The sequence below is a fragment of the Manis javanica genome, chromosome 7 (genome assembly GCF_040802235.1).
Source record: "Manis javanica isolate MJ-LG chromosome 7, MJ_LKY, whole genome shotgun sequence".
Classification (NCBI taxonomy): domain Eukaryota; kingdom Metazoa; phylum Chordata; class Mammalia; order Pholidota; family Manidae; genus Manis; species Manis javanica.
Genome location: NC_133162.1, coordinates 88,911,217 through 88,934,433, shown reverse-complemented (window position 1 = coordinate 88,934,433; position 23,217 = coordinate 88,911,217). Strand labels below are relative to the sequence as shown.

The window sequence follows — 23,217 nt, the reverse complement described above, 5'->3', positions numbered from 1 at the left end:
AGTTGCCCCCTTTGAAGACCTTGGGATAGACCTCAGGGGTGTCCAGCCAAGCAGGAGACTCAGATACCTCCTAGTGATAGTGTGTATGTACTCTGGCCTGGTTGAAGCCTTCCCAACCAGAACAGAACAGAGCCGGGAGGTAGTCAAAGTCCTTCTGAGAGAAATTGTGCCCCGGTTTGGCCTACCATCCACAATCCACAGTGACAATGGGCCTGCCTTTGTAGCAAAAGTAGTGCAAATGTTAACTAAATCCCTCAACGTTACCTGGAAACTTCACACTACATACCGACCACAGAGTCCAGGGAAAGTAGAGCAAATGAATCACACCCTTAAGGGAAACCTAGCTAAGTTTTGCCAAGAAACTGGCCTCCCATGGCCAGATTTACTGCCCCTGGCTCTCCTGCATGTTCACTGCACACCTGGAACTCAAGGTTTTTCCCCTTTTGAATTAATGTATGGATGTCCTCCCCCATGTCTAGGAAGGCTCCCAGGGAACCTACAGCAAATAAGAGATAAGGGAGCAAGAGAACAGCTCCAAGCCTTGGGAGCTACCCTAAATAAGCTACAACAGTACACCATAGAAAGAGCCCCTATCTCTCTAGGAACCCCAGTACATTCCTTCCAGGCTGGGGACTCAGTCTGGGTTAAAGATTGGAAAAAAGATCCCCTCAAACCTCAGTGGACTGGCCCCCACATTGTTGTTCTAACCACTCCTACTGCCCTCAAAGTTGCAGGCATCACTCCGTGGTTCATCATTCCAAAATGAAAAGGGCCCATCACCCTGATGAAGAAGCATATCAGTGGAAGCCCCAGCCAGACCCCCAGAATACTCTCCACCTCCACATCCGACGATCGCCCTCTGACTGATGGACATCTGCACACCATGGATCCTGGCTCTTGGCCGAGTGGTGTCTTTCATTCTGGGCATTGGACTCTCTGCTGTTGCCCCCCAGGACTGGACTGTTCTTCAAAAAGTTGCCCTTTCTGTTGTCTATTGAATAATCATAGGTTGTTTTGCTGTGCTTACCTGTTTCTTCTAACTATACTCGAGTGTCAGCCTTCATCTCCCCAGTATGTTAGTTTTATATCTTCTTTCCCTTCCCTTCCTCCCTCTCACTTCCAGAGAACCTCAGTGTAGTTGCATAAAGACAGACAAATGGGGGACTAGATTCAGTGCCTATACCTATATGCCTGCTAAATGTTGTAATAAGAATAGAGCTACTTTTTGCCTTAAAGATGGGTAAAAGTACTGGACAGGAACAATAATTAAATGAGACTCAGACTGTGCAGTTAGAGGGAAAAGAGGATCCACCGTCTGCTGGACCTACTTCACCCACATTGGAATGTCTAATGGCAGGGCGGGGGAGGGGGAAGTCCAGGATCAAGCAAGAAGAGACAGAAATGAACAGGTCAAGCAGGCCCTTAAAACACTAACTACAGAGCCAGCTTACTGCAATATTGACCTTTCAGGACTCCAAAAACTAACTCAGATTGTAGTACCTAACCACCAGGTCACCTGTGGGTTAATTCAACACATCAGCAGCCAGATACAAGCCTGCTGGCTTTGTTTACCCTTAGCCCATAAAGCCTATATTGGAACCCCAGTGCCCTCATACCGGAGTTCCACTCAGGTAGCCGAAAATAATATAGCCCAGAACCAGACTGTACTAACTAGTCCAGTAGCTTATAAAGTCCAGCTCCAACCTACCACAGACAACATAACATGCCTAACCAACTCAAAGACAGGCAACATTAGCTATGGCTCCATCCCAGCCAGGTTGTGTTCCAAAAACTACACCACCAACTCATCAAAAACTTATTGTGTTCCCCCGAGAATTTTCCTCCTGTGCAGAAGTACCACCTTCCAATGCCTCCAGATGAGCTGGACGGGTTTATGCATGCCTGTCTTCCTCACCCCCAATATGTCTGTCCGGACTAACTGACAGGTTGAACAAGCTTTCAGCCCCTTTACAGGAATACAAAAGTGAGCTACTCTAAGCATAGTTTTGTTAGGCACAAGGACATTTGCAGGAATTGGAGCTGGGGCAGCTAGCTTAGGCTCTTTGCTCCACTACTATCACAAACTTTCTCAAGAACTAAACGGGGACACGGAAAATGTTGCGGACTCCCTCCTTTCCTTGCAAGGTCAAATTAATTCACTTGCAGCAGTCACGCTTCAAAACCAGCGAGCCCTAGACCTGCTCACAGCTGAAAAGGGGGTAACCTGTGTATTCCTAGGGGAAGAATGCTGTTATTATATTAATCAATCAGGAATAGTGACTGTTAGGGTCCAGGCTTCTGAGGCTTCTCTAGAGAACAAACTACACAGGCATAGATATGTAAATTCAAGCAAAGTCTTTATTCAGCCAGCTAGGTGGGGTCCAAGTGTCAGCCCGACGCGGCGGGTCTCAACAAGGACCCTAAGCACTCAAAGCTAAGGGTTTATATAGCATTTTTAAAACACTTAACTCATAGTAATTTTCTACAGCTGCACACTATTCTTGCAAGACATACATCTTGGGGTTAGGCAGGAGCAAGATAAGACCAGTCTTCAATTGTCAGGGAGGTTCTGCACAATAAGCTTGGTATGTAAGATTAGCTGACCAAGGTTAGCTGACTAAAGGCCACAGCTGCTTACTACTTGGTGTTCATGATTAACTTGTTTTTCAAGGCCTTACTCAGTTCCAGTTTTTCTTTCTAAGTCACATACTCAGAAAATGGCTTCTAGGCCTTTAAGATGGCTATGCTTATGCTAACTTATTTCTATTCTTACATTCCCCTCTTCTTCTTGTATCTATTTCAATCATGAAATTAGGGGTCATCTGTTTGGTTAACACTTTGATAGTTCTGTCTCAACACTATGATTTGCATGGTGCTAATGCGTTCTTTGATAAAGGTAACACATGGAGTGACTCTGGTTTGGCAGGCCTACTACTTGTTAGAATAAGCTGGGGTGGTGCTGATTACTTCTGTTTTGTTGCAGAGGGAGGTGTAAGTTTTAGGAACTCTCTCAATGCAGGTTCTTTGCTTACTTAAAGAGGATAAAGTGAGTCTTGGTCTTTGTCTCATTCTCTCTTCTACAGACAGGGACTCTAGCTGCTGCTAGGGAAAAGGGGCAATGACCGCTCTGGCTGCTTCGTGCTGAGAAGGGGGTGCAGTAAAGGGTGCAGCTAGGTCTCTATCACTGGTCAGTTGAGAGGGCCTCAGAAGGCTGGCGCTTCTATTCTGGGTTTCATTTCTATTACTATTTGCAGTTTTGTGGCTTCTAGGCAAGATAAAACAAATTGTGTTATTAGGTTATGTAGCAACATCTGGAGTTGGATTTTCTATTCTGGAAGGAGGCTGCCGTTATGGAAACAATACTTTTCTCTAAAATCACCCTCATTTTTATTAGAAGTAACCAGGTTAAGAAAATAATTAACAGCTGGCTTGATCATTTGCACAAGTGTAGCAAGAAGAGCAATTGATTACACAGGCTCTTTTAAATATGCTTTGCTGGAACTTTTTGTAAGGAATTTCAGATTGAACTTTTAAAGTCCTCTCTTTTGAGGCCAGACAGCCAAGCTAGACTTGCCATCAGGCTTTGCTTGCAGTACCTGTAGATTTGGATGAATTCTTCTCTTCTCGAGGTCTCTGCACTTGCCAGGAAGTGACTTTCTTTACTCACTTGGTAAGGCTGCTGGGAACTCTGTAAGCAAAGTATCAGGCCAGTTCTTCTAAGGGGCTTTGTTGGCTTTATAAAGTCAATCTTAGTTCTTTAAAGTTGTTTACATCTGAGTCTATGCGCATGTCTCTCAGGTATGACATTCCAGTCAAAGCCCTGGCAGTATAACTAGTGTTCTTAAGTAGTCTTCTCACAAGGAAAGCAGATTCTTATTGAACTCGTGCAAATAAACATACTGCCATGGAATACAAAAACAGTCACTGAAAGTTTTTAAACTCTGGAGGGATCAGGTAGAGAGAAGGATGTTTCAATTCTGCTCATAAAGATAGTCATTTACTAAACTGTTGTCAGTTTAAGAGAACAAGGTTAAAACACTTTATCAGCAACATTTGAAACAAAAAGACACAAAATTATTTTCTTTAGTTTATGTAATCTTATGTAACTAATACCTGTTCTGCTGAAATCTAGTTCTTTACTAGTTTAGGGATAATACTATAAATGACAAAAGACTTACAAATGACAATGGTTAAAGATCTGATGAGAGCTTACTGTAAGACAGTTGACATAAGGAAATTCTGATATTTCTGTAATATAAAACATTCAGTAACAAAGTTTAGCATCATTCTCTTTGACAGTGCTTTCTTGGTATATATCAGATAAATAAGCCAAATTAGTCAAATACTTTCTCTAATGAGAAAAAATTTTTCTGACATGTTCCAGGGGCCCTCTGGAAAATATCAGAGTTAACTAGAGGTAAAAGCACTTTTTTGAACTTAGCATAAGTGTCTAAGACTAGATACAAAAAAAAGCAGAGAAAGTGCTTAAGTCTACAGGTTTTCCCTGAAAACTTCAAGAATGTTTTACTCTTTAGTAGTAGATATAAGCTGCTATGCAAATTCTATTAAAAGCTCTAAGATCATTTGCATTAAAAAGTATGGAGAGTCCCCCATGTTTTTAAAAACATACAGCATATAAATTAAACAAGAAGACTTGGTGGTTGTCAAAAAAAATCTATTACAACTTTTCTTAAAAGTGGTCACACGTTTGTCTATCTAAACTTTTACAGTGAAACTTGTTTTTCTGGGAGAAACATAATTTTGTCCAGATTCTACAGTTTAATTTTTAAGGATAAATTTTGGTTTGTTAACTAAGTGCATTTAATCAGCTGAAAAAAGCTTTGTTACCATTCTGCTTAGGATAAATTAAGAAAACAAATAATCAGTAACAACTTTAATCATTTGTTGGTTAGAGATTTTTCTACTTATAAAAATATATGGAATAAATAATTCAATTTCTCAGGCCATGCAATTATTTTCAATAACAAAATATTTCAAAGGCAAATAAAGGTTATACAGTTGTTAACAAACTTTAGCTTTTAGTCTTTTTAATATTACGATTTCATTTTTTTTTTTTAATATTCTGGCAACTCACTGAGACTTTAAGCATGAGAAACTGCTTTGATCTTTCAACATTAAGAGCAGACTAACAGTTAAAGAAAACTGTTTAACTGGAAACGAGATTCTAATTTTGCTGTGCACTTGATATCAAGACTCACTTGCTTTAATTTCACTAGGCACGACTATATCTGTAAGAATATAGTAATTTATTCTTCATTTGCCCCATGGTCTCAAGCACATAAGCCGGTGAGAATTATGCCTGGGCTTGCCTGCGGCTTGACTGGGTTTATCTCACTTTATCTCTAAACATCTTGACTCTCTCCCCAAAGCAACAGGCTGAGCGGATCTTCTACAACAAAAGGCACTACGCTGTTTTCTCTCTTTAAATAAATAGCTGTACTTTAGAACAAAGTTACTTTCTTTTATCACAAAACACATTCTTTAGCATGCAGAAGAGTTTTCATTCTTTATACTTTTTCTTATTAAAACATACATCTTTTAGCATAGAGAAATGTTTTATTACTTTAAGTAGTTTTAATTAGAACTTAAAACTATTAGAAACTTTAATTTCCAGTGAACACTGAGAAGTAGGCTATTGTAAATTGTTTAACTAACATTCTTTAGATTGACAAATTTATGAACACATTTTATAATTTCTGTAACTATGAGCTTTACAGCACAATCTCTCATAGAGTACATCTTCTTAATTTAGCAAAACTTTAAGGTTTTAGGTTACTACAAAGATTCTCAGGCAGTAGGTAGGTATACACACTGTAACACACAATTAAAAAGGTGTTCACTTGCCACCCTCATTTAGTTCACTCATTAGTAACAACTATTCTAGATTACTTACAAGACTTTTACTGAATATTAGACAAAGCCAAGCTTTTAAGCATTTTATTCTTAAAAGATTTAGCAGATCACATGACTTAAATGACTTCAGGTAAATTTAGGCAGCTGATAACTACAAGGACATGCCTGCCTCAGGCAAACTCAAATTAGCATTAATGCTTAACACTTTTTATCAGGTTTTCTGGAAGTTTTAGAATACTTAATTTTCACAAGCTCTTGTCTTTAAATCAATTTCATTAATACTATCCGGAGGTAGAAAGATATATTCATTTACACACTTAGGGGGTCATCTGAGTCTGTCCCATGGTGAGAAAGAAGAAGGAAAAAGAATATGAGGGAGACAAAGGCGAAGGATGAAGATGCCACTTCAAACAAAATGACTATTGTATGTGCTTGTGAACAAGTGCCTGTCGTTGCAGTTTTCTTTCTATGGGGGACGCGAATTTATCTGGGATTCGCGGCTGTGACCCCCTTATCTTGTCACAGGAGTCTTCTAGCGGCGGGCGCCTTAATGGCTCTTAATTGCCCGACCCGTGCCCGCGGGGAATGATGTAGTGGCAGAAAGGAGGAACGGAGAGAGCAGGAGAACTTTAGAACAAGGAAACTTAAAATGAGAAGTGCAAAAAAATATAAACTGAAACTAAAACACAGTAAAACAATAAATGATAACACCAAGCACACACACTACATCTGATCGCACTTGTTCGGACCGGTCTTTCTCTCACTCTGGTGCGCACCACACTCACCACTTTCAGGGTCCTCAAAAACTCTAGTAATTCTCCCAAAGGGCATCCACTCGGACTGCCGCAGGGTGACGAGCTCAGTCTTTTCCTCCTCGGGCGCCAGTTTTCTGCTGATTGGATTTGCCTTCTTAAGGCCGAGTCACTCGGACTCTAGGGCCAGGATTGGTTACTTGGGCTTTTACCCAGGGTCACTAACTTGGGGGCTGGGACTACCAGCCCGGACTTCTTCACTCAGGACCACTAACCTGAGACTATACACTGGATGGCGACTCCCGCTTTATAATGGATTTATGCAGACACGAGGGGGTGACCCTCGAATTACACTGCTCCGTCCGGACAATTAGACCTTGCCTCTAGCTGTCCTTTGTTCTCAGGGAAGCCGCTCGTATCCTGGACGAGCCCCCAAATGTTAGGGTCCAGGCTTCTGAGGCTTCTCCAGAGAACAAACTACACAGGCATAGAGATGTAAATTCAAGCAAAGTCTTTATTCAGCCAGCTAGCTGGGGTCCAAGTGTCAGCCCGACACAGCGGGTCTCAACAAGGACCCTAAGCACTCAAAGCTAAGGGTTTATATAGCATTTTTAAAACACTTAACTCATAGCAATTTTCTACAGCTGCACATTATTCTTGCAAGACATACATCTTGGGGTTAGGCAGGAGCAAGATAAGACCAGTCTTCAATTGTCAGGGAGGTTCTGCACAATAAGCTTGGTATGTAAGATTAGCTGACCAAGGTTAGCTGACTAAAGGCCACAGCTGCTTACTACTTGGTGTTCATGATTAACTTGTTTTTCAAGGCCTTACTCAGTTCCAGTTTTTCTTTCTAAGTCACATACTCAGAAAATGGCTTCTAGGCCTTTAAGATGGCTATGCTTATGCTAACTTATTTCTATTCTTACAGTGACCACAAAAATCAAAGAACTGAAAGAAAGAATATTAAAAAGAGGAAAAGATCTAGAGACAAGGGGGATCTAGGGATTCGATCAGTGGTCTTCCTGGTTACTTCCACTGGCTGGGCCCCTCATATCCATCCTCCTCCTTGCCAGTATTGGCCCCTGTGTACTAAATGCCCTCATAAACTTCATAGAAAACACTGTTACAAATCGAGCCACCACCATATACTGGCTCTGCAAGGCTATCGGTCTGTCATAAGTCAAGATGATGACCCCTAAAAACGAAGTGTTTGAAGGGGCATCAGAGGGGGGAATGATAGGGAAAATTTACAAGGACAGCAACCTAGCAGGTGGCTCCACTCTGTCTCACACCCCTCCTTCCTCAACATAAACAACACTACAAGGACACTAATTTATGAGGTGGCTCCCCCCCGCCTCACCCCCTCCTCAACCCAAACAAAAAAATACACTCCATTAGTTCTCACTCTGCCGAGTACTGGTTCCTAAGGTTCGCTCCCTAAAATCCCTCCCCCGTTTCTGCTCGCTCGCTGTACCCATAGGAATGTTACAGATAAGGAAGCAGAAAGGTATAAATTGCTCCCTTTTCCTTTGTTCAGGGCTCAGACTTTTTGGAAATTTATTCCTCTCTGAGCACACCGGTGTGAAATAAAACCTCAACACTCCAAGACCTCCCACCGAGTGCCGCTTGATGTTTTCCGTCAGTGATCCAGTCCAAGCTTTTTTTTTTTCAGTATTTTCCGTAACAGGATGATGATATGAAATGGGGACTTATGCTAGAATTGCAAATATTGGTTGCTTTAACATTTAAGAATCAAGGACTGCAATTCACCATATTAACAGAATAAAAGATTTTTAAAAAACCTCAATAGGTGTATGAAAAACATTTGACAAAGTTCATTACTTGTTAATAATGAAAACTCTAAGCAAATTAGGAAAAGAAGAGAATGCCTTAATCCGATAATGTGTGTCTAAGCAACATCATAGCTATTGTCACAGTTAATGGTGACAACTAATCATGCAGAGAGGTCCACCCTGGCCACTTCTATTCCATGTTATCAAAGAGATCTCAGCGTGTGCAGTATGACAAAGAAAAGAGGTAGAATATGTACCTACTAAGAAGGAAGAAATAAAACGATCTTTATTAGCCACATCATATGGTGAGGGAAGCTAGCCAGCAGAGAAAAATATAGAATTCATGAATGCATTTACTCAAAACTTTATAACAAAGTTAGGTCATTGAGTTGCCTGCTCTTGGAGCTTGTGTGGAGTTTAACTAGGAAATGACACAAAGTGATGGAAATGTTCTGTATCTTAATTTTGCTGGAGGTTACATGGATGTGTATATTTGCCCAAATATATTGACCTTTACATTTAAAGTGGATATATTTTTATTGAGTGTAAATGTCCAAATTTGCCCGCCAGCCAAAGACCAGAAATATACCTGTAACTGAACAAGTTTGGCTTGTTACTTTCTGCAGGGAGGGAGAACATACCCCATGGGGAGCTGAGGGGCATCTGCAAGAGAGGGTTTGAAAGGACTTCCAGCATCTGGGCTCACCTCCGGTAATTTGGGGAGAGTTGAGAAACTGGGGCTTGCTCTGGAGTGGATGCCATCGGGCAGCTAAGGGAGTTTTACTTTTGTGGCTTTAACAATGTACTTGTTTTGTCTGAGCTCGGACGTGAGTAAGGACCAGTCCTGTTTATGCTTAATTATCACTGTCACATAGGGGCCTTGTCTGATGTTGCTCTTCTGGGAAATTGTCCACATTAACCAAGACTGAGCTGAGAATATGGGCCGGCTTGAAACACCAGGACCTGGCCAGGAGGACCAGGTCGGCTCCCCGCGTCTGGTGCTGTTTTCCTTCCTCTTACCTCAGTAGAGCGACGTTAAATAGTTCCCTCTAAATATGCAAAACCCTTAATGCTTCCTTAGCATACAGCCTAGAGCCAGATGCTGAGGTCTGTTACTCTAGACTGGGTGGCGTACCCTGTGCAGAATCATACAGTTGCTGCTCTCAACACTGGGAATCTGAGTTCCTGGTGCTACTTAGCAGCCCTAGTTTGAAATTGCATGGTAGTGATGAATATTTCTCTTTCATAAATGTACACATTATGGGAAATTCATCCCTTGTCTGGTTTTTGTCTCTATCCTAACTCATGGTGGTCTTTGAAGACCAAAATATATATAACTTAATTTCTCAGGCCCTAGAAAGGAAATATTGTTTTCTGGTATGCAATTTATAGTCCCTTACAGAAGGAATTTTTGAGACTTAATGCCGCCATAAGCTTCCTGCTGAAGAGCTGAAAGTGCACAGAAGAGCCTGCAGGTACTGGAGACATTGCTTTTTAGAAATCTCACTACATTGTATTCTGAGTTACTTTGATTTTGGTTAATTGCTAGAATTCTCATTCTTTAGATGAAGTACTTAAAACCTGCCCATTATCATTTATGTGATAGAGTTCTTTTCACGTTTTCTTGATGTGGAAATTAGGATCTTGGACAGTTTATTCACTTCCCTGGGAAAAACTTCCTCAGTAATTGGAAATATGTTTCAGAAATTGCCTGCTGCTCCAAAAAAATACAAGTTCAAAAGTCTGTATCAATTCCTCTTTCAAACCTGATGTGAAAATGATTTTTATTATTATATGTAATCTCTAAATTCAGAGTGTTTGGTGACTAATATATGAACTTTAGTTTTAAAAATATTTCTTTTAATCATTTGGAAGCAAAACGCAAATTTCTTTGGCAGGGTGGAATTTGGAAATATACAATGTAATGGAAAATGTAAGTTATGTACATGAATTGTTTTCAATAGATGATGTGTTCCCAGATGATTTCCAGAACTCCTGTTGAAACCATATGAATATGCTTATCCCTAGCACATTCTTCACTTGGAATACTAATAAAGATACTCCTCATTTATTAGTATCCAGTTTATTGAATAAGCTGGACTCAAAATGTAAATTGAAAGCAACTTTATTCTTTCTTACAGCTTACCCTGTCAACCTGGTCTGCGAACTCATTTTTCTTGATTCTCAGTAGAATCTCATGTTGATCTTATGCTCTTGCCATTACATTCAAGTGTTAAAATGTCCATCGAAATTTCTCATCAGTCTGACTGTTTGCCCAAGTCAGCGCTGCGTCGGGAGGGAGACTTATGGCTCCCTCACCTTCCTCAGCCTTGCGTACTCTCCCTGCTCACCTCACCGCTGGCCCCGGCTCTGGCTCCCACGGGACAGCGAGTGGGAGGCCGGGAGCGGAGTGCACTGGTCATGGGTGTTGGCTGGTCGGGTGGCCTAGCGGCGTTCCCAGTTGACCTCGCAGTGGGACGCTGGCATGGCATCCTCTGAGAGATGGCCCTGCTGGAGACCTCTGACGGCAGTTACATGGCACCAGGGAGGCTTCCGCTCACTGGCTATCACAGCCAGTCACTGGCTTCCACCAGCCCAGCTACAGCCCTCCAGGGGTCTATCTGTACGCTTTGTATCTGGCTCACAGGAACGTAGACTTCTGTCCCTTCACACTCCTTTCCCAGTCCATCTTGCTCTGTAGCCAGCACACTGCTCCAGCCAGGCTCTCATCCTTTGACGTTTAGGTGTGAATTAAGTCCCCACAACCCAGATTCCGAAACGTGTCAGGTTCTCTTAGTAATTCCTTTGAAACCCCCTTCATTTAAAATGGGGAGTATCCCCATCCCCACCTCAACAGGAGACCAGTGACAAAGATGGACAGAACCCCCTCAGCTCCCTCCAGGGAAGCCTCACCTCTAAACTCTCCACCTCAGCCATTTCCAGCTGTTCCCTTATACACTCTTAAAGGAGGGAATGGGGTCATCATTTGCAGGCCCTTTCATGGGTCATTTCTCAGCAATTGCCAGGCAGATTACATCGCTGGTTCTCAGCCTTTGGCTCCTAGCAAACTTCAGACAAGGGGAAATGTCCCAGTGAATGTGACTTTCAGTCAAGGCATTCCAAGAACCCAGAAATTAGCAGGCCTACTGATTCTTCAGCATCCCTCCAATGCCCTACCTGTGGACCTCAGGCAGTGGTAGCACTGGGAGTGAGGAGTGGGAGGAACATCTAGCTTTCCAACATCTTTTCTTGCCCCTACCAAAGTCACCCCACATAATCATATAATCTAAATTTTTTTAAAAAGTATGTGTGGATTGACCTTGTCTGTCCTTGACCAGGGGCCAACCAATAGCTGAGGTAAGGAGTGTAGTCCTGCTTTTCTCTACCTTGTGCTGAGACCAAAACTCAGGCAGTCTGTGAGGCTCAAGAATTTTGAACTGCCCATGAAAAGTGGTGGCTTCGGTAGGAACCATGCAATGGGTTCCCCCTTGGAGGCCTGAGATGTTTTCCTGCCTACCTACTTGAAGGCAGTTCAGGAACATCTCCAGCTTCTTGCAAGGGAACAGATGGTTATTTCAAGGAGGTTCCTCAGTCCTAAAGGAAATCTGCCCTTCTCCTTTTCCCAGGGGTCAACATAACATAGTGAGACGTATTGAAGCATTTGAAAGAGTTCAGACCTCAAAAGGTCCTTTTATGCTTTGTCTGCAGGGCAACAGTGCCTGCTAATTTACATTTAATAGCTAAGAGTGATCACTGAAATAATTGTTCCCAATAATATTTCTCAGCTAAAGAGAGAAGCTGCAGTAGTCTGTCATAGCCTGGTGCCAAAAGAAAAAATTCTAAGTAGGCATCCCACTGTCCTAGTAGTCTTTATCAACTACTAAAAAAGTGATGACATTTTTTAAAACTTATGAATTGGGGTCTGCGCCAAAGCCCATCTCAAGAATATTGAAAATATTGAGACTGATGGCCTTTTAGACATTGACTGTTTCTCCACTTTTTAACATTCCTTATGAGGTTTGGGGAATGGATGAGGGTGCCACTGCCCAAGTGGGCCTATAATTCCCTGTGCAAATCGTTTTCACTAAGTGAAGTCACTTGTGTGATGTGTGACTGTCAAGTTTCATATGTTCCTGTCCTTACTTTTCAGTCCTAAGTTTGCTAACTCAACATGCTCATCTCCACATTCCTCCCTTCGTGCATTTAACATTGAATACATACTTAATGTGCTGTGAGTACAGGAACAGAAATGATTGTAAGGATGGGAAGATACAGCCTTGATTCCAAGGAACATGGAGTCTAATAATCTGCCAATATTTTAGCCCTCTGGGGACTGACAGTGTCAGTTTGATAATGATGTATTATGTGGCTCCAGTGGAATATCTTTGAAGAGAAATCAACTTTGAAGATAATAAAAAATCTGAATATTTTTAACGTTGGCATTGACCATTATGACATTTGGTGAATGTAAATAAATAATTGCACAGAATTGTCCTTGGTCAAATTGGAAAATAAAGCTAAAGCAGTGAGCAAAACAGACCCAAGTCTTGCCTGCTCAGTGCTTTTATTCAAGTGAGGAAAGGAAGACCAATTATTAAAGACCATATAATGTAATGTATTTTGTAAACTGTGAAAGGCTGTATGAATATGAATTGTAATAATCATTGTTTTTATGCACTAATTACAATATCAGCGCAGAAGTATGGGGTGAGTCTGTGGTCTCTGATGTAAAATGAAAGAAGCCTGGAAATTTAAATCCTTTAAATTTATTCATGTGTTTGGCTCTGACAATAGACCAGATTATGAATTTGCTCCTTGCTATTTATTCTCTGCTATATGAACCTGCATCCAGAAGGTACTGACCTTGTTTTCTTTAAGGTACTAATTCTTGACTAGGACTGAGGATATTTCCAAAGGAAACTGATTAATGCAACTCAAGTCAGAATCCACCCCTTCAGATAATATGGTGGTAGATCTTAATATGTGGTATTAATAGAAATTATATAACTTTAGGTCCAGACAAAAGAGGAAATAAGATGAACTCTCATTACAGTTAATAGTGGAAAATGTGTTTAATAATTATTTTGTATATAACTTAGGAATATTTATAAATTTCTTAGAGCTTCAGCAGCATTCTTTTAAAGTATAAATACCCATGTTTTTTTGTGAGAAGCTGCAAGTCAGAACAAAATTCAGTAAAAAATTCTCTTTTTGGTATAAAATGAAAACAATTTAAGCTAATACTGGTTATTTCTATTTTATTTTAACTCTGTATTACCAAACAAATACAAAAGAAATTCACATCTTCAAAAAAAAAATTAGTTAAGTTAGTAAATTAGGTGAAGCAAAATAAAGCAGAATTTATCAAATGCATTTTATGTGCCTGCTCAGAATATCTCAGCCTTACCCACTACCTGAGTCCTCAGTTGCTGGCTCATGAGAAGCTCCAGCTGCAACTCCCATGACTGCTTCCTTTTCGAGCTCCATGGACTCTCACAGCCTTTCCCCATTCCTGTCTCCTTTGAGGCGGCACCTAAATGGATGTAAGTTGCACAGATCCCTGGGTTCTGAAAAGCCATAGGCTTAGTTTAATGTTCTATTGTGGGCATTTTAGAATTCTTAATAACTGTGTAATTGGACTTATATTTGGTAAGTGAAGTTTAAGGGGACAATGGAGTATGCATTTAAGCAGAGGAGATTTTTGCAATATGCATGTCAGCTGCACTTTCTTGCTGCCCCATCTTCAGGTAGCCTTTGTGATTCCCTGTGAGCACAGCATGCCAGTAGACCCACAATGTGTTGGAGTTCAGTGACTTAAAGTGAGGATGAAGTAAAGTGTGTTACGTCTGTGACTGAGTAGGCAAGAGTGAGGATAACTATGAGAAGCCATGCTTTTTGTTTGCACAATAACTTGCTTTGAATGCAGAAAGCAAGCAATGGAATTCTAAGAAATATGCATATCAAGGGACCTTATAATATCATTTCCTATTATTGTTACTTTTCTGTATTAGTTAATAATTTATGCTTTAAATGATGGCATAGAAGGATAGGGAATGATAGGGCAACCCATAGTTCCTTCTCCTCTCAGACTTTCCTTACTAATCTGTAAGCAGAAAGTAGAGTTTTGTAAATGTATGCATATCAAGAAGTGCAATAGCTGAGTTAGTTCTGTGCAGTACTTCCACTGTTCTGGTACAAATGAAATACCTATGCAAGTATGAACTTCAAAAACACACTTTGGTGCTTCTACATAGGAGTTAAATGCCCTTATTGTGGCATTAAAAACACATTAGACAATATAAAACAATGGGTAATATTCATGCTAATAATTAAAATTTTTAATTTTTGTTTATTTAAAATTACATAGCAAATAAAAAACACCATAAGAGAGATACCACAGAAGAAAGAAAAAGGCTTATATTTTAGTGTCTTTAATGGAGTTGTTTCCCTGCTTTTGAAAAAGAGGACTTGCATTTTTATTTTGCACTGGTCTCTGCAAATGAAAAAGCTAGCCCTGAGTGGTGAGCTCCAACTTGGTCTTCATCACATTGCTTCTGCAGGAATTCAAACTAACCAAAAAATGTTAAAGCTCCTCTCATTAATTCTAGATCTGGTTGCCCTAGGATTTGCCCAAAAGATCAATTGATCTTTCCTAGAAGTGGTGGGAAAATTTACTCCCATTGGGAAAACATGGACCAGAGGGAGATGACAGATAGTTTCTTAACTCTTTGTCTCTTCACTGAACAATTCTGAGCCAAGATTTTCTACATGGTTTTCTGGTCTGTCTAAAGATGTCCTATATGGCCATGTAACCAGCTGCGTGGCCACAGCTCCCAAAAGTGTGGCCAGCGAGGTTGTTCATGGACAATCTTATATTTGTTTTCCATCTATATCTGTCTTCTCAAGTTACCCTACTTTTGCTGCCCATTAAAGCTTAAGTTCCTACCTTGCATTAGACTGATTTTTACAAGAAGTACAGGATGCCTTTTTGAACTGGTGGCCAGGGAGCATCTCTCTTTGGGTCATGGGGGATAGCTCGGATGTAAGATATGTGAAGATATAAATAATAGATGAAATTGATGCATTAAATCTAATGATGAGCAAATATGTGGGTTAATAGTTATGACCTTTATTTGGAAAATTTATGAAGTTTCTTAGAGATTTAGATATTTATTTTTATTTGTTGTAATAGTAAAGTGATAACAATTTGCTTTATATACCTCAGTTTACTTAATTTTGCAAAGAGGTGAAATTTAAATGTTCTTTATTGGATGGTGGATACTATGATGTCTTATATTCCTGCATGGCTCTGCCTGAGAATGAATTTTACTAATTAACAGAATAGGAAAGTGTGGCCCAAAAAAGTTCGCTTACCCATAAATTAACCAGATGTGAGTAGTGTTCCAGTGTAATACTGTTTTCAGTCCACCCTAAGCCTCATTTTAATTAGTACTCACTCAATTGCCACCAATAGATGTCCATTAGTATTTACTTTGAAATGAATTTTTTTCCACTGTATGGTTTCCTGTTCAAGTTCTTCTTTTAGCAACCATATAGTTATTCAAAATTGATTAAAAATTACTTAACGAGGTGAGCCCTTTTGGAATAGTGAAGTTTGAGCTTCTGAAATTCTGCTCTTCCATAAAAGCAATAACCTTAGCAAAATTGGTCAAAATAAAATTCTTCAGAAATCTGAAACACCACCTGCTAAGCCATAAAACAAGTGTCAATAAAATTTAAAGGATTGTGTACAATCCTTTTGTTACAAAAAAAATCCTGGAAAACCTGGACTGGATCACTGATGGAAACACCAAGCGGCACTCAGAGGTCTTGAAGGGTTGAGGTTTTATTTTTACACCAGTGGGCTCAGAGGGGAGTAATCTCCCAAGGTCTGAGCCCCAAACAAAGGCAAGGGGAGCAATATATATCTCTCTGCTTCCCTGTCTGCAACGTTTCTATGTGCACAGCAAACAGCAAGCAAGGGGGAGTGTGCCTGGCAGAGGAGGAAGTGAAGAGAGTTGCTGTTGTCTTTGCTGAGAAGCAGAAGGGAGTCACCTGGACTAGATGGCTGACCTTGTAAACATTTCCCTGTCACTCCCCCCTCTGATGCCCCTTTAAAGACTTTGTTTTTAGGGGCATCATCTCCTTAATTGATGATAGGTCATAATGGCTCTGCATATACATGAGTTGTATGGAAGAAAAGTGTTCCTTGATAAAGTTAAGGAGCCAGTTAAACATGCAGGGTCCCACTAATAGTCTAAGGAGCAACAGAACCGCTGGCCCAGCAAGGCCAGTTAAAAGAGTTGTTAGCCACAGATTCCATTTTAACATCTGCAGCTCAGAAGGTGTAAATGTCACAGGAGGTTGCACAATTGGAGGAGATGGGCACCTATTTTAAGGACCGATTAAAATTAAAAAGGAGTGGGAGGGGCATGTGCATCCCTCCCCCATCCCCCACAGTCCTTCTTGGCGCACCTCCTTAGCACAGCCCTCCACCAACATTGTGTAGTGGGAGCTGAGGACACTCAAGGGACTGAAGGCAGACCCCGTAGTAGTACTAAACTGCTTAATCTGTTACAGAAAAACCTGAGTGGTTAGTATTGCGGTAAACTGGCTCTTCAGTTAGTGCCTTTAGGGCCTGCTTGACCTTTTCATCCCTGTCCTTTTGTGCTTGGTTCTGGACTCCAAGCTATCAGACATTCCAAAGTGGGTGAGGTAGGTCCAGCAGACAGTGGATCCCTTTCTTCCCCTAATTGCACAGTCTGAGTCCCATTTATTTATTGTTTTAGTTCAGTACCTTTCTCGTCTTTAAGGCAAAGGGTGGCCCTGTTCTTATCATGACATTTAGCAGGCATGTAGGTGTAGGCACTGACCCCATCCCCCATTTGTCTGACTTTATGCAACCACAGTGAGGTTCCCTGGGAGTGAGAGGAGGAAGGGAAGGGAAAGAAGCTATAATAACATTACAGAGTAGTAGTGGGGAGATGCAGGCTGAGGCTTGAGTATAATTAGGAGAAACAGGTAAGCACAGCAAAACAACCTACGATTACATAATAGACGATAGAAAGGGCAATTTTGGGGGGAATAGTCCAGCCTGGGGGGACAACAGCAGAGAGTCCAATGCCCAGAATGAAAGATACCACTCCAGCAAGGGCCAGGATTCATGGCATGCAGGTGTTCATTATTCAGAGGGTAATCGTTGGATGCAGAGGTGGAGAGGATTCTAGAGGTCTGGCTGGGCCCTTCCACTGATGTATTTCTTCATCCAGATTGTGGGCTTTTTTCACTATGAAATGATGGACTCACAGAGTGATGCCTACAACTTTGATGGCAGGAGGAGTGGTTAGAGCAACAATGTGGCCAGTCCACTGAGGTTTGAGGGTGCCCCTTTTCTAATCTTTGACCCAGACTGGAAGGAATGTACTGGAGTCGCTAAGGATATTGGGGCTCTTTCTATGGTGTATTGTTGCAGCTTATTTAGGGTGGCTTCCAAGGCTTGGAGCTATTCTCTTGCTCCCTTATCTCTTATCTTGCATAGGTTCTTTGGGAGGCTTCCTAGGCATGGGGAAGGGTGTCCATACACCAGTTCAAAAGGAGAAAAGCCCTGAGCTCCAAGTGTGCTACTCACTTACTGCTTGGCATAATGCTGGCAACTGGCTGATGAAGCATTGCTTTTTGAGGAGGCCTTCCAGTGCAGTTTTTCCTAGGTGGGTGAGCTGGTGGTATTTGCTGACTAGATGACTTCTGGTTGCAGTTGGGACAAAGATGTGTCTGTCAGGCAGCACCCACGCAGGAGAGCCAGGGGCAGTAAGTCTGGCCACAGGAGGCCAGTTTCTTGGCAAAACTTAGCTAGGGTTTCCTTGAGGGTATGATTCATTTGCTTTACTTTCCCTGAACTTTGTGGCCTGTATGCAGTGTGGAGTTTCCAGGTAATGTTGAGAGATTTAGCTAAAATCTGAACTGCATCTGCTACATAGGCAGGTTCATTATCAGTGGTAATTGTAGACAGTAGGCCAAACCAGGACACAATTTCTCTCAGGAGGACTTTGGCTACCTCCCAGCTTCATTCTATCCTAGTGGGGAAAGCTTGGAGCCATCCACAGTATGTACAAACTATTACTAGGAGGTATCTGAGTCCTCTGCTTGGTTGGACATCTGTGAAGCCTATCTTTAGGTCTTAAAAGGGGGCAACTCCTTTGGACACCAGGTGGGGTCATGATGCAGATCAAGCATTATTTCTGGCACAAGTTACACACTGCTCACTTACTGCTTGGCATAATATTGGCAACTGGCTGATGTAGTGTTGCTTTTTGAGGAGGGCTTCTAGTCCAGTTTTTCCTAGGTGGGTGAGCTGATGTTATTTGCTGACTAGATGACTTCTGGTTGCAGTTGGGACAAAGATGTGTCTGTCAGGCAGCATCCACCATCCTTTTTTAGTTAGAGTGGCTCCTTCAGCCATGGCCCAGTCCTTTTCCTTTTCAGTGTACTTGGGTGGAGAGGACTCCACTGGGGGTGTTAAGGCCATGGTAAGGGAAGGAGCTTTATCTGTTTCTTTTTATTGGCCACTCTTTTAGCTGCCTTATCTGCTAGCTGGTTTCCATGTGTTATAGGGTTGTTTCCCTTTTGGTGTTCTTTGCAATGCAAAATTGCTTTTTTTTTTGTGTGTGTGTGAGCCAGACAGCCCTGAGGAGTTTTAATACTGTGCCAGCCAAGAGTTGGAGAGGAAGCAGTGTCCCTTCATGAGGGACACAACAGCATGAGGAACCTTAATATTTAGGTTTTTGTCCCAGGGTAAGTTTATCTGCTTTTTGTAATAAATAGAACTGTGGCTGCCAATGTCCTGAGGCAGGGTGGCCATCCTGCTGTATTCAGGTTCATTTTTTGACAGGTATGTGACCAGTCGCTGCCAGGGCCTAACAGTCTGTGTGAGAACCCTGAGGGCCACTTTTTCCTTTTCACGTACAAAGAGATTGAAGGGCTTCCCTATATCTGGCAGGCCTAGGGCTGGTGCCTGCCCTAAAACAGCCTTATCTCCTGGAAGGGGGCTCCTGCCTCTTCTGTCCAGATGGGGGGGTTCTCAGTCTGGTCCCCCTAGGAGGCTGTAGGGGGTTTTGCCATTGCTGAGAATCCAGGAATCCAGATTCTGCAGAACCCAGTGGCCCCCAGGAACACTTGTATGCCTTTCTTTGTCTGGGGTTGGAGTAAGGAGTCAATGACCTTTTTCCTCTCTAGCCCTAGTGCCCTTTCTCCCTGGGTGAGGATGAAGCCTATGTACCGGACTCGCTGCTGGCAGATTTGTGCCTTTTTCCATTAGGCTTGGTATCCTGAGTCTGACAGGAGTTGCAGGAGGGACTTTGTGCCTTTTGTACAATTTTCCTGGGTGTCACTGGCAAGGAGGAGGTCATCTACACACTGCAGGAGGGCACAGCATATGGCTTCCCTCAGAAAGCTGGCAAGGTCTGTGGCCAATGCCTCTCCAAAGAGAGTGGGTGAGTTCTTGAACTCTTGTGGAAGCCGCATCCATGTTGACTGCATCTGCCACCCCGTATCTGGTTCAGTCCATTTGAAGGCAAACAAGAGCTGGCTTTGGGGAGCCAGCTGGAGGCAAAAAAGGGCATCTTTTAAGTCTAGGCAAATGAACCATTTGGCAGACTCCGGGATCTGGCTGAGGAGGGTGTACAGGTTTGGGACCACCAGATGTGAAGAGACAGTCACTTTATTAATGGTTTGCAGGTCTTGAACAGGCTGGTACCTTCCTCCTGGCTTTTTGACTGGTAGAAGTGGGGTGCTCCAGGGTGACTGACACTCGGTTAGAATGCCTGCCTCTTTGAGTCTGATCAGGTGTTCCTGGATGCCTGCTCTTGCCTCTTGTGAGAGGGGATACTGCCGCTGTCTCTGTGGCTGGGCCCCTGGAGTCAATTCTACAATGACAGGGGCACAGTTATGAGCAAGTCCAGGTGGACTGTCTTCAGCCCATAGTGAAGGAAGCAGCTCTGAATTCAAGTGGGCTACTTCAGAGGGTCTGGGCACAGAATAGCCCCCACTCCTCTTCCCTAGGTGTGATTATTGCCAGTACGAGGGACCCTGGCCCTTCTTGGCCTGGGTTTAGTTTCAGGCTGGTGTGTCCAGTTGGTTCAAAAATTATTTGGGTTCTGAGCTTTGAGAGTGTATCTCAGCTGAAGAGGGGAACGGGGCTCTCAGGCAGGTGGAGAAACTCATTTTGGACCTTGAGGCCTCTAAGTTCACATTGGTGGGCTTGGCAAAAGTGTTGCTGGACTGCTTATGTCCCAATGGCTCTGAGAATAGTTGCAGTCTTTTCACTGAAGGGGGTACAGGGAGGGTGACCACAGAGTGTCAACCATAAAAGTCTTGTTTGGACCCCCACTTTCATCTTGACCGTGGGGTCATGGAGGCCGAGTGTGAGAGAGCCCATCCTTGTCAATCTGAGTCTGTTCCTGCCAGGCCAGTGAGCCTTTCCCCATGTGGCTCCTCCCAGCAGTGACCGGGCTTTGGGGCTTTGCCTCTGTTGGAGCATTCATTCTTCCAGTGCCCCTTCTCCTCACAATAGTCACACTGGTCCCTGGATAGGGGAGTTCCTAGGCTTTCCCCCTCTTGGTGGCTGGCTTTTCTCTGCCTTTTGGTCATCTTTCTTTCTTTTAGGGCAACTACCAGGAGGCTGGCCTTTTTCTTCATTCTTCTTTCAGCCTCCCTGTCAGCCTGAACTTCTCTGTTTAGATATACTTTGTTGTCAGTTTTAATCAGTTGAGTGATATTTATTCCAGCAAAGCATTCAAGTCTTTGGAGCTTTTGTCTGATGTCTGGGGCAGCTTGGGCCACGAATGAGGTGTTGACCATTTGTTGGCTTCCTGGTGACTCAGAATTGAAGGGGTGTAGATGTGATAAGCTTCACATGGTATTTCATAATAGAGACTCTCCTGGTTGTTGAGTGACTGAAGATACTTTGGTCATGTTCATAGGCTTTTTGGACCCGGCTTTGATTCCCTGGAAGAGGGTGCCCTGATAGCAGTGGATGTGGTGCTGTCCCTCAGGGGCAGTGAAGTCTCACTCAGGGCACTCTTTGGAGACAGCGATTTCAGCCCATCCACTCTGATTAGGGACCCCTGGCTGGTGTGTGCTCTTTCAGGTATTGGCGAGACCCTCTTATGATCCACCTCCTCTCCTCCATGTTGAACAGGGTGTGGAGAAGCTGTTGGCAGTCTTCTTGGGTCAGCTGATGGGTTTGGAGTAGGGATTCCATTAGATCAACCAAGGCTTGTGGCTTTTCCAAGTATGATGGGGTGTTGTGTTTCCAATAGAGGAGGTCAGTCATGGAGAAGGGTTGATAGTAAAGTATGGACCAGCCTAGCTGGGTGGTCCTGTCCTCATCATGCCTCTCAGGCTCCTGTGTCTCTCACACCAACATCTGAAAGGTGCCTTCTCCTGGCCGAGGGTGCAGTCTGGCTGCTGGTCCTGGGAAGAGTGGGTCCACTGGTTCTAGAGTTGGCGGGGAGGTCAAGAGTGGCAGGGTGTCTGGGACTGAGGGACTGGGTGTGATGGCCTTGGGGGTGCATAAGGTTGGGTAATATTAGCTCTTCCTCTGGGTCACCAGCAAGAATTTGCAGAGGCTCAGGCTTCTGTTGATCCTTTGTAGTCTTCTTTGTTGAGGCAACTAAGACCCTACCCTGTCCCTGCCTGTTGCAAGTGAATCACACCCAAGGGGGAAGGGTCTGGGTGATTCCTAGCCAGGAGTCAATATATGGGAACTGGTCAGGATGACCTGTATCTCCAGTGATGACTCGACAGATCTGGTGGACTGTTGGGACATCTAGGGTCCCTTCCAGAGGCCACCCTACACTGAAAGTGGACCATTCAGATTCATACAGGGTTTTCAGCCTGTCAGGAGTTAATTTTACTCCATAGTCTTCTAAAATCCCTTCCTAAAATTTTTGATCATGGTGTTGAGAACTGTGGGTTTACTGTGCCCTGACCCCATGACGTGTCTGTGGACAGTGCTGTGACAACAGACAAGGGAGGGGTGCCTCCTCTAGAGAGGAGACCAGTCAGATGCCCATTGTTGATGCTCCTCATGGAGACTTTGATCAGCCTTGACTAAGGTGCACCTGTATAAGTCCTGGGCCAGGTCAGCCAAAACTGAGTCACCATTATGTCGTGGTGGCTGACCGCGAATACGGTGAAGGGCCCCCTCAGATTCCATAGTGCAGGCCATGGAATCACAGATTCAGTGCAGACTGAATGGCTTCAACCGCCCTACACACACACACACACACACACACACACACACACACACACACACAGTTTAAACATTCCCTTATTCCCTTCCTGGGAATCCCTACCTGTGAGTCTTCTAAGAAGTCTCTGAGAGGTGATCAGGCTCCCATTCCACCCCAATGCTTGGGAACTGGCTGGGTCAGGGGCCTTGAGGCCTTACCAGATTCGATGTCAGAACCAGGTCCTCACCTGCCAAGCCTCCCTGAGTCTGGTGGGAACAGCACAGTGGGACTCTCCTGGGATGGCTGGGCGGGAGACTGCTGAAATATCAGGAAGGTGTGCCTTCTCCGTTGGTTCTGTCACCGCCCCCCTGTTGCCCTAAACAGGTGGCAACAAAGGGCCAGTGCAGTTGGGTTTCCCTGTCAGGGAACCAAATGGTATGGAAAAACCTGGAAAACCTGGACTGGATGGCTGATGGAAAAACCAAGCGGCACTCGGAGGTCTTGGAGTTTTGAGGTTTATTTTACACCGGCGGGTATTTTACACCTGAGTCCCAAACAAAGGCA

The 23,217-nt window shown here is 43.1% G+C and overlaps 1 long non-coding RNA gene across 1 annotated transcript in view; it reads right to left on the bottom strand.

The window, feature by feature from the left end:
* LOC118972204 (uncharacterized) overlaps positions 1 to 7,537 on the bottom strand; it is a 54,502-nt gene extending 46,965 nt beyond the window's left edge. The window contains exon 1 of the long non-coding RNA XR_012133324.1: positions 6,660 to 7,537. This is a non-coding gene — a long non-coding RNA (uncharacterized lncRNA). The remainder of the gene's footprint in view (positions 1 to 6,659) is intronic.
* Positions 7,538 to 23,217: the final 15,680 nt, after the last annotated feature.